We start from the raw sequence: 14,586 nt of genomic DNA, 5'->3' as shown, positions 1-14,586 counted from the left end.
GGTAGTAGAAGAAGGCAGAATCATGAGAGAGGTGATAGGCAGCTAGAAGAGAAGGCAGGGTGAAAGTGGAATGGGGGAAGGGGGAGGGAGGGAATTACTGGAAGTTGGAGAATTCGATGTTCATACCAAGGGGCTGGAGACTACCCAGACGGTACATGAGGTGTTGCTCCTCCAATCTGAGCTTGGCCTCATCATGGCAGTAGAGGAGGCCATGTATGGACATAACTCAGTCTGACCTGCTGAGTTCTGCCAGCATTTTGTGTTTTTATTTATCTCCAGCATCTGCAGATTCACTCGTGTTGTTTGTATGTGTTGACTTGACCACAGCGTCTGCAATGTACTTTGTGTTGGTCTTCTTCAGCTTGACCTTGACCTCCTCTGCACTCTCTCCATTGTAATCCCATCCTTCCCATTGTGTGGCAACCAGAACTGCTCACAATACCCCAAGTGCAGGGTTTTGCACGTTGCAAAGCAATTTCCAAACTCTTTTATTCTTCTCTCTTTAGATAATAGTACAGTTGTCGGGGGGGGGGGGCGGGGGGGATGTAAATGAAAAGCCATTTTCCTTTCTCCAGTCCTAAATAGCTGATTTTACCTTATGGTTGGTACCTCCTATCAGGGGAAACAAACTCATAGACAAGCCTCCTGAGAATTTCATATATTTCAATAAGAAGACCTGTATCATGTTGTTCCAAGGTCTTTCAAAATCAGTAAGGTGTCTGTTTTTAGGTGATGTCAAATTAATGAAATTAATGTGCCTCTATTCTGACATTTGATTATGTTGGCCTCTGTCCTGAGGCATCAGGAAGTATAGGCAGAGTCAATGGAGGAGACATTGGCTTCAGTGACGTGCTGAGGTATGCCCACAGCTCGGCTGTTTTTGCAGATTTGGGCAGAGTCAATGTCAAATCACACTGCGATGCATGTCAACAGAATGCTTTCTAGGGTGCTTCTGTGAAAGTTGGTGAGGCGCATTGGAGAGATGCTTAATTTCCTTGGCCTCCTGAGCAAGGACAGATGCTGGTGCCAAAGTCAACCTACCTGAATGAAAGACCTGAACTTGAATGACTTTTCACTTCCCTGCAAATATATGTGATCTGGCTCATGTTAGATTAGGATGCCCCTGCCCCGGTGTTGTGTGCTGTCTTGTGGCAGACAGCAAGGCTCTACAATGAGTAGTCAAAACAGCCCAATGCATCACCTGCACCACCCTATCTGCCACATATACAGAAAGGAGCTGGAAAAGGGCCAGCAACATCATCAAGGATCCCACCCACCCTGCTCAGGGGCTGTTGTCCCACTTCCATCAGGGAGAGGGCCATATCACATCTACGCCAGGACCACCAGACTCAAAACAGTAACATCCATAACCCCAACCACCACTTGTTTGTCATTTCCTGTCAGTCACCTTATGCATTGACACTCCTGTGCCTACTACCACTTTAAGGATATACAATTAATATACAGTATGCATATATGCAATCTTTTGTATTTATATACTTTTTTATTATTATTGTGTTCTTTATCTTATTGTGCTTTTTTTGTGCTGCATCGGATCAGGAGTAACAATCATTTCATTCTCCTTTACATTTGTGTACCGGAAATGAAATTAAGCAATATGAATCTTGAATTTTAAAAGTGATTTCTGAAGATAATAACTGATAATAAATAATTTCTATTGAAAAACGCCAGAAATTCTGCAGACGCTGAAAATCCAGAGCAACACACACAAAATGCTGGAGGAACTTAGCATATCAAGCACCATCGTTGGGGAGGAATAAACAGTTGATGTTTTCGGGCCGAGATCCTTTATCAGTTTGGAAAAGGAAGGGTTTGAGTTTCACATAGATGTTGCCTGACTTATTATTCAATATTGTCCATTCTTTTCCAAATGCACTGGGTAACAGTCCAATTTTGGTGATTACGTTGGAGAAAGAGTGTTCAGCACACCAAGCAAACCGCCTCCTCTGAGTTCATGGGATGTTTGCATTTACTGCTGTAACTAGACACAGACCCAGTTCAATACTTCCTCTGAAAGACAGGATCAACATTCCCACACAATGTCAGAATGTCTGTATTGGAACTCAGTTGAGGGAGCATTGCTGTGACTCCAAACAAATACTTACAATACTGTGCAAAAGTCTTAGCCTCATATATACAGTACTGTACAAAAGTCTTAAGTATATACATAGCTATGGAGCCAAGACTTTTACACGGTATGATATATCATGTATTTCTAGTTACTGAATAACACTTAATACAACTGAGCTAGTACAAAGCCAAATCCTCTTATTTCTGTTTCCCAACCACCTTCCTATTTTAACTACTGTATTGTGTTGTGCAAAAGTCTTAGGCAAATATATATAGCTGGGGTACCTAAGATGGTTGCACAATACTGTATTTGCCAACGTGGAGTGGAGAGTGAGCTTATAAGTCCGGCGGGAGCAAGGGTTGGCACGGGTGGATCAACCGCGGGAGGGGTGTGGGACAAGTGTCAAAAAAGGATTACCAGGGTTGGGTGGGGGGGCATGTTTGCAGACACACCCAGCACTCAAAAACCAGGCAAGGTCATTTATTTCCAAGTAACTGGTTTATTGATCATTACAGAATGTCTCTCCGGTGCTTCTCGTTCCCTTCCCTCTCCCTGCCCCTTTTCCCGACCATGATTCCCCTCTCCCTGCCCCTTTTCCCGACTATGATTCCCCTCTCCCTGCCCCCTTCCCACTCTCAGTCCGCAATAGAGACCCATATCAGAATCAGGCTTATCATCACTCACATATGTCATGAAAATTGTTTTCTTTTGCGGCAGCAGTACAGTGCAATATATTAAATTAGTATAGTACTGTACAAAAGTCTTAGGCACCCTGGCTATATTGCAGGTGTACTCAGCAGAGAGGGATTATGTTATTATTTTTTATTTGAGTTGATAATCATGCACTGCAGATATTCTGGGGTTGGGTTAGTAACCAGCTCAGCAATCAGCATTGTTGCCTTTGATCAGTGAATCAGTGATGAAGGAAGTTTATTTTTCATGACATTCATTGGCCGAGGATTTAGCACATGTACTCCTTTGCGCTTTTATTACTTGGAGCAGGCAATCCAAAAAAGAATGGTATCGTAAAGATGACACCAATGCCTCCACTCCCTCGGAATGCTGAGGAAATTTGGCGTTTCCCATTGGCCCACACCAGTTTTTACAAGTGCACCATAGAAAGCATCCTATCCAGATGCATTACAGCTTAGAACTGCACCTTCACTGCCTGAGACCACAAGAAATTACAGAGAGCGGTGAACACGGCCTAGTCTATGTGGAAAACCAGCCTCCTCTCCGTTGACTCTGTCAGCACTTCCCTTTGACTTGGGAAATCAGGACCATAAGACCAAAAGGTATGACAGCAGAATCAGGCCATTTGGCCACTCAAGTCTGCTGCACCATTCAACCATGGCTGATATAGAGCCCAAGATTGCTCATGGTCTGACCAAAGTCTTATAAAGTTCTACAGCACATCTCTGTTTTTATGTTCTTGTCCCCTGGAAATAAACTCTAGTATTGCATTTGCCTTTTTTACTATCCACTCAGCATGTAAGTACAATTATGTAGAAAGCACAGCAGTGCCTCTATTTCATTAGAAGTTTGCAAAGTTTGGTGTGGCATCTAAAACTTCTCTAGATGTGTGGTGGAGAGTACTGGTTGCATATACACAGTACTGGCCTGCTCTGGAAACACCAACACCCTTGAATGGAAAAGCCTACAAAATGTAATTGACTCGCCCAGTCCATCACGGGTAAAGCCCTTCCCATCATTCAGCGCATCTACATGGAGCATTGCCGCAGGAAAGAAGCATCCATCATCAGGGACCCCCACCATCCAGCTCATGCTCTCTTCTTGCTACTGCCATCATGAAGGAGATACAGGAGCCTCAGAGCTCACATCACCAGGTTCAGAAACAGTTATTATCCTTCAACCATCAGGCTCTTGAACCAAAAGAAATAACTTCACTCAACTTCATTGCCCTATCACTAAACCTGTGGACTCACTTTCAAGGATTCTTCATCTCATGTTCTTGATATTATTGCTTATATATCATTATTATTATTATTATTATTATTATTATTTCTTTTTTGTTGTATTTGCAGAGTTTGTTGTTTTTTGCATGTTGGCTGTTTGCCTGTCTTGTCGGGTGGGATCTTTCATTGATTCCATTATAGCTCTTGGATTTACTGAAAACAAATCTCAGGGTTGAATATATGTACTTTGATAATAAATTTGCTTTGAACTTGAATTAACCTTAAGGGAATCCTGAAATAGAACACCTTTTGCACCTCCAATTTCTGAATTATCTCCACTTGGAAAATTGTGTGCATCTTTTTTCTTTTTCTACCAAAGTGCATAGACTCACATTTCCATAAGCTATGCTGTATTCCATTTGTCATTTCTTGGCCCACTCTCCCAACCCGTCGCTATGACCAAGAAAGAACACCAGCTCTTCTACTTCCAGTGTTCCAGAGAAGATTACCCATTTGTGCGTCCTCTCCTTATAGCTCATATCCTCTCAGAATTCTAGTAATCCTCTTATGCACCCTCTCCTAAGCATTCACATCCTTCCTCTATTGGTGTTACCTCAACTGCTCACAATAGAGGAAAAGAAAATAAGCTGTTGAGATAAGGTAGGATTGCATTGAGTCAGGCTCAGAGAGCCAAATGGCCGACTCCTGCTTCTGCTTTCTGTGTTAGACCTTTAGAACCTCCATGTTTCTGTTTACAATATCTACTGCTCCGTTATTGTATTGTGAGAGAAACATCTAAATAAGTCATCAGCTGGAAACACTCAGGAAGGAGTGGCATGGGAGTGTAGTGGTTAGCACAACACTTTACAGTACCAGCAACATGGGTTCAATTCCCTCCACTGTCTTTAAGTAATCTGTTTGTTCTCCCGATGACTCCCACAGGTTAATTGGACATTGTAAATTGTCCTAAGATTAGGCGAGGGTTAAATCGGGGGTTGCTGGGCGGCTTGGCTCAAAGGGCCGGAAGGGCCAACTTTGCGCTGTACTTCAATAAATAAAAAAATTAAATAAATTTTAAAATTGACCACGACAGAGAGCAGAAGGAATATCTAGCCCCATTGGTGTCAGCTCAAAATTTATTAGATCTAAAGATCATTGGTTTACCAGAGGCAGTCAGCGAAATGAAAAAACCTGTAAAATAATAAGGAAAGAAATGTGATGAGAGGGAGACTATTACATAAGAAGTGGCAGAGGCTGTGGGTCTTGTGTGATGCAGATGGCATGACTCCTGTGTAGTTAATATTTTGATACTCATTGGATAATTTTTTATCAATATTGTTTGATTAAGCATTCTTGTTCATTTAAGTAATTCACTATGGGTTATATATAAAAATATATTAATTGCATACATCATCATGCTACCACGTGATATGTGCCCACCTCGCTTAACACGAAGTTAGACTCATATTTCAGACTCTCATGTCTGACTTTGAATTAGTTTAACCTTTTGAAGTTACAAAACATGACAGTGGCAATAAAACTGAAGCACTCCCTCTACAAAATCTCTGTGTTTCTGTTTAGTGCAAAACGTCAGTATTTAATTATCTTACACTCTCCAAATGAATCACTGGAATATTTCCAGAACAGGACTCCCTCTACTGAAAGTCTATGTCATTACTGGATGCACTAGAACAAACAAAATCGGAGCTTGGTAAAGTCGGCAGCTGACCCACTAGCCCAGGGGTCAGCAACCTTTACCACTGAAAGAGCCACTTGGACCCGTTTCCCACAGAAAAGAAAACACTGGGAGCCGCAAAACCCGTTTGACATTTAAAATGAAATAACACTGCATACAACGTTTTTTTTGCCTTTATGCTATGTATAAACAAACTATAATGTGTTGCATTTATGAAATTGATGAACTCCTGCAGAGAAAATGAAATTACATTTCTGCATGCAACAAAAACATTTTGAACTCCGAAAAAAAGACGTTGGGTTGAAAGTTACTTTTAAGTAAAATACTCAATGTCTATTTGAGTCCTTCTTGTATTTATGAAAAACGCCGAACTTAAATTTTCCGCCAGCAGCAAACCAAAAATAACATCAGCCAGCTGTCAGCCTGAAAAATAAAAGGACTATTTCACTGAACAATGAAAAAATATGAATATACATAAAATAATAGGCAATTAAAATATTTATCATACTTGGTTAATGGGATTTCTGCTCCTGGACCTCAGCGCACAGCGTCTGCACATCAGGGCTGTATGACGTCACCTTCATCTTTACACAGGATCGCAAGCTGTCATCTGTGAGGCGTGCGCGATGTTTGTTTTTAATAAAGTTCATGTTGGAGAACACCTGCTCACATACATATGTGGATCCAAAGATCGACAGGACTCCAAGCGCATACTTTTTCATGTTTACATAAATGTCGGGCACAGCATTCCATGTTTCAAACACAAGTTGGTCCGGATTTGGAAGGTTTTCAATATCACTCCATTTGTGATTCTGAGCAAGAACGGCCTTCTGACGGGCAACATCTTCAAGGTCTGCTGTCAAGCGTCTAAACTTGGACACCCATATGTCTTTGTCGGCTATGTCGGCCAGTTCCATCTCAAGATCAGGTTGACTCACACCTGCCAATGCAGTCGTATTCAGTAGGGAAGGATCGATGCTTAAGGGAGTGACCGGGAAGGATAATGTGTTTTTTTCCTCTCTGAACTCACAGAAGCGTTTCCCAAACGATGTTTGCATTGCGATGATTGCAGAATGTAAATACTCCGAAATTATCATGTCGTGACCTTGTTTGAACTCTCTCAAATTGGGGAAGTGAGACAAAGTGCCTTTCTGTAAATCTCTGGCAAGCACTGTCAACTTGCACTCGAATGCCAAGACATCCTCCAACATGTGCAGGGCTGTGCGTCCTTTCCCCTGAAGAGCTGTGTTCAGCGTGTTCAGGTGCGCTGTCATGTCTACCATGAAGTGTAGCTTTTCCAGCCACCCTGGCTGTTCCAGCTCAGGAAAGTTGAGCCCTTTGCTGCCCAGGAAAGTTTTCACTTCTTCCAGACACGCGACAAAGCGTTTCAGCACCTCCCCTTTGGACAGCCACCGGACTTTGTTGTGCAGCAGGAGATCAGAATATGCGCTTTCCATCTCGTCCAGTAACAAACGGAATTGACGGTGATTTAAACTTTTTGCCATTATTTTATTGACAATCTGAATGACAACATCCATTACTTCTGTGGATTCCGGAGGAAATGTTTGAGCGCACAGTGCCTCTTGGTGCAAGATGCAGTGAAAAGTCAGCAGCTTTCTGTCCAGCGACTTCTGCAGTAAAGCCACAAATCCCTTGTGCGTTCCCGTCATATTCGGAGCCCCATCAGTAGCTACTGACACCAGATGGGTGGTCTTTATTCCTTTGGCTCTTAAACAATTCAAGACAGCCTCACAGATGTCCTCCCCCCGTGTTTGGTCTTTTAGAGGTATCAACTCAATCAGTTCTTCCTGTGGCCCGGCAGAGTTTACATACCGGCAGAACAACGCTATTTGTTCAATATCGCCTTTGTCTTTAGACTCGTCACAGGCAATCGAGTAGGCCACAGCTGAATTGATGTCTTTAATTTGCTGTCTTGTGATGTCTTCTGCCATTTTTATGGTTCTGTCTTTGACAGTCTTTGCAGAGAGGGGCATATCCCTGATTTTCTGCACAATTTCACTCTTGTTTTTAAAGTCCGTGAATAGATGTTCTGAAATCTTAATGAAAGATTCTTTTATATATTCACCATCTGTAAACTGCTTCCCGTGCCTGACTATTTCCTGAGCGGCAATATAACTGGCGTATGTCGTTGATTTTCCTGACTTCATCCATTTCTGGAAATGATTTTTGCTCAGATCAACCTTCCGCATCAGTTCCGAAAAGGCTTTTTTTCTCTCATCTCCATCCGGATATTTTTGAGCAAAGGCTGCGTGTTTACTCTGGAAATGCCTTGCGACATTTGACTTTTTGTTGTTTGCTAGTTTCTCATTGCATATTAAGCATACCGGTAAACCAGTCTCGTCAACAGTGAAAGCAAATAAATCTGTCCACGTATCATTAAACGTTCTGTTTTCTTCAGTCACTTTTCTTTTTTTAGAATTCTCCATAGTTGGCTTACCTTGGATCGAAAAATTAAAGAAATCGCGCACTGGCGGGTGTCAGGTATTGGCAGTGGTGACGTATATTAATAGCGATAAAAACACGTTGCAGCGGTGTGTTCAGGCAGTCAGTAAACTGCAGTCGAATAACTTTATTCGAACTAAACAGCCTTGCTTCTAAGCCTCCCTCAACCCAGCCCCCATGGACGCAGATGCTGCAAAAGACACGTACTCACAAACCCCCGTAGGCAATCTCCCTTAGCCGGAATGCTGGCTAATTGAGAGCCGTTTCGGATGTGTCAGAAAATGTGTCGCCACACTTACATTGTACAAGATCACCATAATCTTCAAATTTAGAATTACATTTCAAAAGCTAACAAACTAACATAAAATACATTTTAATTAAATACTGACCAATTATTTCCCAAAGCCACAGGGAGCCGCAGCACAGAGGTGAAAGAGCCACAAATGGCTCGGGAGCCGCAGGTTGCCGACCCCCGCACTAGCCCATTGCCACACATAAGTTCTACTTTAATTACAATTCTGCAGGAGCTGAACAAGAAACTACAAACTCAGGGATAAAACTATCAGCCTTTGGGTTGTAATGGAATTTCTGAGAGTTCTTTTGGCCTAGAGAGCTTCATGTTTTAAAGCCTATTATAGACAACCTCTGCATTACAGCCATTTAGGTAATAGAACTTAGTTCTTTAGAGAATTCACAAGTAAGTACCCAAATCTTGCGATAGGGAATAAAATTCACACTTAATTAAATTTCTGAAAAGAAAGTACACAATTAAACTGCAAATTTATATTTTTTCAATCTTGCATTTCTTAATGTAGGCACAGATGACAATGTTTTGTGTTACCGAAAATTACTGTTCACTTGGATTGAAAAACCCTTCTCCCTTCCCTCTCCTGTAATAGTGAGGTCACCTCTATTTGAATATTTTGAGATTTCATTATGGATAAACATTGTTATGATACACAGCCAGCTTGTATCACTGTTAACTTGTTGGCCTTTTTCTTCTGCTAACATTTGTATGATCCACCTGTCACAAACATGCATTTTAATCCTGATTTATTTATTAGCTTTAGACCATAATTTCTAATGAGTAGTCTTCCTGAAGTGAGATAAGCCACTGGACAAGTAAAGATTGTCTACTTAAGGTAATTTTTAAGCACTTCATGAATTATTTCAGCAGCTATTTAGAATTGCACAGATCTTTGGAGTTGTTTAGTTTTATGCAGTATCTATGCTGCATTAACATTTATTTTAAGGATCTGGAGGAACCTGAGCAAAATATCACACTATGTTATTTAGATTACTAAGCCTAGTAATTTCTGAGGTAGGGACATGCCTGGCACAACTTCGTGGGCTGGAGGGCCTGTATTGTGCTGTAGGTTTTCTACGTTTCTATCATAACTGAGTTTTGAGAGATGATATAAAATCAGAAAAGGCTGAAGACACAGATGAAAGATCTTTGACCCATGTAATTTTGTCTCTCTCTCTCTCTCTCTCCAGCCTGAGCTGTGAGTGTTTCTGGCATTTTCTACTTTTTCTAGGCTGGTGATCTTCTCGTAAGATGACGGCGTGACCGCTTGCAGCGGCTTCTATGGGATCATCGAAGGGTGCTACTGTCCTTTTTAAACCTACTCTTTATCATCACGAGATCCCGCAAGACATTAAGAACTTAAATTACTACAGGTCCACCCCTTCAGTGAGTTGATCATTGTTGTAGAAACTGAGGGGGCTGGACCTGGTGCAGATCGTACTGCCACTAGCATCAGAGATATTTCAGAGGAACCAGTGGGAGAAGGAAGCGTGCAGTCTAACAGCGAGTAGCCATCATAGTCGCTTTTCTTGTGATCACAAGACCTTCTGGACATTGTTAATGTGAATGCCTCAAGTTCAATTCAGTGATTCATTGGTGCACAGCCAGTAAATCAGTGAATTTATTGGCCCCAGTGTTCGCTTGGCAGAAGGCAGGCTGTAACGTGGTTGACTGCAGATTTCAGCAGCATTCATGGACTCGACAATGTGCTGAAGACTATAAATTGTGCAAAAACAAAAAGGAAAGCCAAACAAACAAACAAACAGATAAATAAATAAATAGAATTGAGAACATGAGTTGTAAAGTCATAAATATATGAGAAGAGGACAAAAATGGTTTAGAGAGGGTTAAGCACAGCAGCTAATGATGTGTAAAAGACTGACTCAGGGGGCAGTGTGGGAAATGCAGGGTGGCGGCGGGGGGGGGGGGGGGGGGGTTATCCTACTCATTCCCTTTCATATGCCAGGACAAATATAAAACAAGGCATCGGTTACATTCCAGTTACGTGTGAGTCACTTTGACTCCTGGTTACTCTCTGCAGTCAAGCGCGTCTGTGAGCAGTGAGACTGAACGTCAATGGAGAAAACAGGCAGATTATGGGAAATGAAGATTAGTCTGAATTCAGAATAGTTTACTCATACTTGTTAACCCTCAAAGTGCCAGTCTGCGTCTCAGCATCTCATTTGTACAAGGAGAATATCATTCATAAAAATGGTAATGAAATGAGAAACTGAAGTTTCAACATGGGAACTAGATGAAGAGGATCATTGAATAAAGGTGTGCAGTTAATAGTTCAAGAAAAAGCGTGATATGTAGTGATCACTGAGAATTATTATCCTTGGCTTTCATCTCTGTCTATTCCAGAACCCTCAACTCTAGGTGGAAAAATAATATTTGTATTTTGGTCTCTTTGGAAAAATATCTTCACTTCTAAGAAGTTATTTGCTCATGGGATGTTGTTATCACTAATAATGCCAGCATGTATTATTAATCTTTAATCGATCCTAAATGAGGAGATTGTTTCAATCTGGAGTCACATATACACTAGACTGAGGAAGATTGACAGATGCTTATGAAGCTTAGATGAGCAAGCTAGGGCTTTTCCCTTTGGAGCAAAGGAGGATGAGAGGTGACGTGATAGATATATACAAGATGGTAAAAAGAATAGATCAAGTGGACAGCCAGAGTCTTTTTCCCAGTGTGGAAATACCTAATACAAAGGTGCATAATTTTAAGGTGATTGGAAGAACATACAGGGAGGACATCCTTTACATAGAGGATGGTGAGTGCATCAATTGCCCTGACATGGGTAGTGGTAGAGGCAGATACATTATGAGTATTTAAGAAACTCTTAGATAAGAACATGGATGATAGAAAAATGGAGGGCTATGAAAGAAGGAAGGGTTAGATTGATTTTAGAGAGGACTAAAAGGTTGGAACAACATTGGGGCTGAATGGTCTGTACTGTGCTGTAATGTTCTGTGTTCTGTGTTTTCTCTCTGAATGACAATGGTGACTAAGGTGGGTTTCTACAGCAAACTGGTTGTTCCACACGGCTACTATTTCTAAAACTAACTTTTCCTTTCTGATTTATTTAACCGTGTAGTGTTTGAAAGCTCTTCCTGTGACCATGTGAGTGTGCTCCTGGTGCTCTGATTTCCTCCCACATTGGCCACTGTAACTGGGCCCCAGTGGTGGTAGAATCTGGCAATTGGGGGGGTAGGGGAGAGGTGGATTTAATGGGAATGTAAAGAGAGTAGGATTCATGTGAAAATAGGTGCTTGTTGGCTGGCATGAAATTGATGGGCTGAAGGGTTGTATTACTCTAAAATTCCAAGCTTATATTTGCCAGTTGCCACCTTGGGGTCTCAATGTATATCTTTGGATCAATTACCTGGAACTTAGGATGCTCATCCAGTAACTTAACCAAAACTTTTTGCCAGTAGTTCCAACATGATAGGTCCATCAAGGTCAATAGAGACTGCGGTGAGTGACAACCATTCTTCTTTACTAAATCTAAGCCAATCCCCAAATCCATGGCACAGTTAACATGCTTGTCTGGGCTTTCACAGTGCACTTGTGTTTTGGGGTAGCTGGGCACAGACTGAGGTCGCTGCCTTCTCAAGCGCTCCCGTGGTTACTGCTGCCAACTGACCCAATGTGGTGAAATGAAATCATTTGCACTCAGGCATAATGCAAGTTGCAGTTATTGTGCTGGAGGGCAATAAGGCTGGTAATACAGTGTTTTGGAAAAGCTGCTGTTGAAGGACCTCAATGTACTGGTGTGATGAAATAATCTGCATGGCTAGCATACCAAACAAAGTTTTTCACTGTAGCTCAGTACATGTGACAATAATGCTCCAGTTTACAAAACTACCTACTTCCCAATCCAGAGTAGAGTGTCTACTTCAGGCAATTGATTCAAAGTTTAAAGTAAATTAATTATCAAAGTACATATATGTCACCATATACTACCTTGAGATACATTTTCTTGCAGGCATTCACAGTAAATCCTCAAAGGGAACCACAACCTTGCTGTAGGGTTTGGAGGCTTGTGTGCCTCAATGACCTGGAGAGCTATGTAGGCTGGAATCGGGGCCTTTTACTTTGGACTTTGATAGGGCCAGCCATGCCAATCATGCCACAGGGTAGAGGCCAGGCTAGGAGTGGTTCACTGGCCCTCCAGGTTTGCTGGCTTCAACTCAGGGCTAACAACCCTGACTGGTCACAAAAATTGCTACAGAAATTGCAATGAAGATTCCTTCTATGTGGTCAAGGACAAAAAGAGATGGAGGACCTTCATTGCTGCCCTAAATGCCATCGGCATACTGGGCAATTCATCATAATTCACAGTAAATAAAAAGAAACACAATAGAATCAATGAAAACCTACACAGAAACAAGTTATGGCCAAACAAACAATGTGCAGGTTCAGGATCAAGAACAGTTACTACCCCTTAACCATCAGGCTCTTTGGCAAAAGTTAACTACAATCACCCATTGAGATGTTCTCACAAGAAATTATCTCACTTTAAGGACTCATTATCTTATTTCATGCTCTCGTTATTAATTGCTGTTTATTTGTATTTACATTTGCACAGTTTGCTGTCTTCCATGCTCTACTTGATCTTTCATTTACTATCCTATAGATTCTAAGGATTTGCTGAGTGTGTTCACAGGAAAAAGCATCCCACATGTGGTGACATATATGTATTGTGATAAATAAATTTTACATCAAACTTTGAAAAGACAACACTGTGCAAATACAAAAAGATAAACAAAATAATAAATAAAGAAATAAATAGATAGATAAATAGAAACAAATTGAAAACATGAGTTATATAGTCATAATTCTGAAGTGAGTAGAGCAGGGGCTAAGCACAAACCTGGGCAAATGTGCCGATGGTGATTGTGGAGGAGATATTGTTGCCAATCTGTGCTGACTGAGGAGTGCAAATAAAAAAATTGAGTATCTAGCTTGACAAGGTCTTGAAACATTGATTAGTTTTGAGGGGATGATATAGTCAATTGAATGCAGAGCTATAGTCAATGAAGAGCATCTGGATGTATGTATCTTCACTGTCCAGATGTTCCAGAGCTGAGAGATGAGCCAATGAAATAGCATCTGCTGTTGATCTGGTGTGACAGTAGGCAAAGTGGAATGGATCCAAGTCACTGTTCAGGCAGGAGATCACCAACCTCTCAAAGCACTTCATCACAGTGGATGTAAGTGAGGCAGGATATCATGTTCTTCTTGGGCACACATGTAAACAAAGGCACTGACTGAGTGTGAGGTGAAGGTTTCAATATTGGTAATGCTGGCCAGAGAGAGAAAGCTGTCATTAGCTTTCTCATCCTTCCAGTGCATTTGAAGTTCTGGTGGAGATACCACTGATGGTATCTTTCTAGTGTCTTTGATAGTCTAGATCTCAGAGGGCAGACATTGCTGCTGCCCAGTAGATAATGGATTTTCTTCCATGTTCATTGTCTTGATCTTCTCATGTTTCTTTACAACATAGGAGGATGCCATTTGATCCATCTAGTCTATGTCAGCTCTCAGTGCAGACCCATAATTCCAATTTTCTTCTCACTCTGATGTAACCTATTCTCTGCCACATACCCACCAACTCCCCTTGTTTCTTCCTGTCAGTACCTCCAGTTAAACTCCATCTTTTTGTGTGTTTCCCCCTAGCCCCTAGCTGCCAGTCTGTGGTTTTGTATTGCCATGTGCTCCTGTCCCCGCTCCTGCTCTACTCCGATCCCCCGTATTACTGAGCACTCCGTCTCTCATCTGTCTCATTATTACCTGTATTGCTGCCACCCGTGTCTCATTGTGCTCCACCTGTCATCTGCCTCTCTGGTTATTGCTCGGTGTATTTCAGTCCAGTGTTTTCACCTGTTTGTTGCCAGATTGAGCTAGTGAGTTCTCCTGTGCCTTTGCAGCATTTGTACCTGTACGTGTGAATATCGACTCTGCCTGTCTCCTAATTCTGTTTTTTGGATTTCTCTGGATGTTTTGATTTCTGCCTGAACTTTGATGCCAACTTTGTTTGCACCTCGGGATTTGTTACTCAATTAATATCACTGTGTGCACAGTACTGGGTCTGTGATTG

Source organism: Hypanus sabinus, chromosome 10 (assembly GCF_030144855.1).
Source record: "Hypanus sabinus isolate sHypSab1 chromosome 10, sHypSab1.hap1, whole genome shotgun sequence".
NCBI classification, from domain to species: domain Eukaryota; kingdom Metazoa; phylum Chordata; class Chondrichthyes; order Myliobatiformes; family Dasyatidae; genus Hypanus; species Hypanus sabinus.
This window is presented reverse-complemented; position numbering follows the sequence as displayed.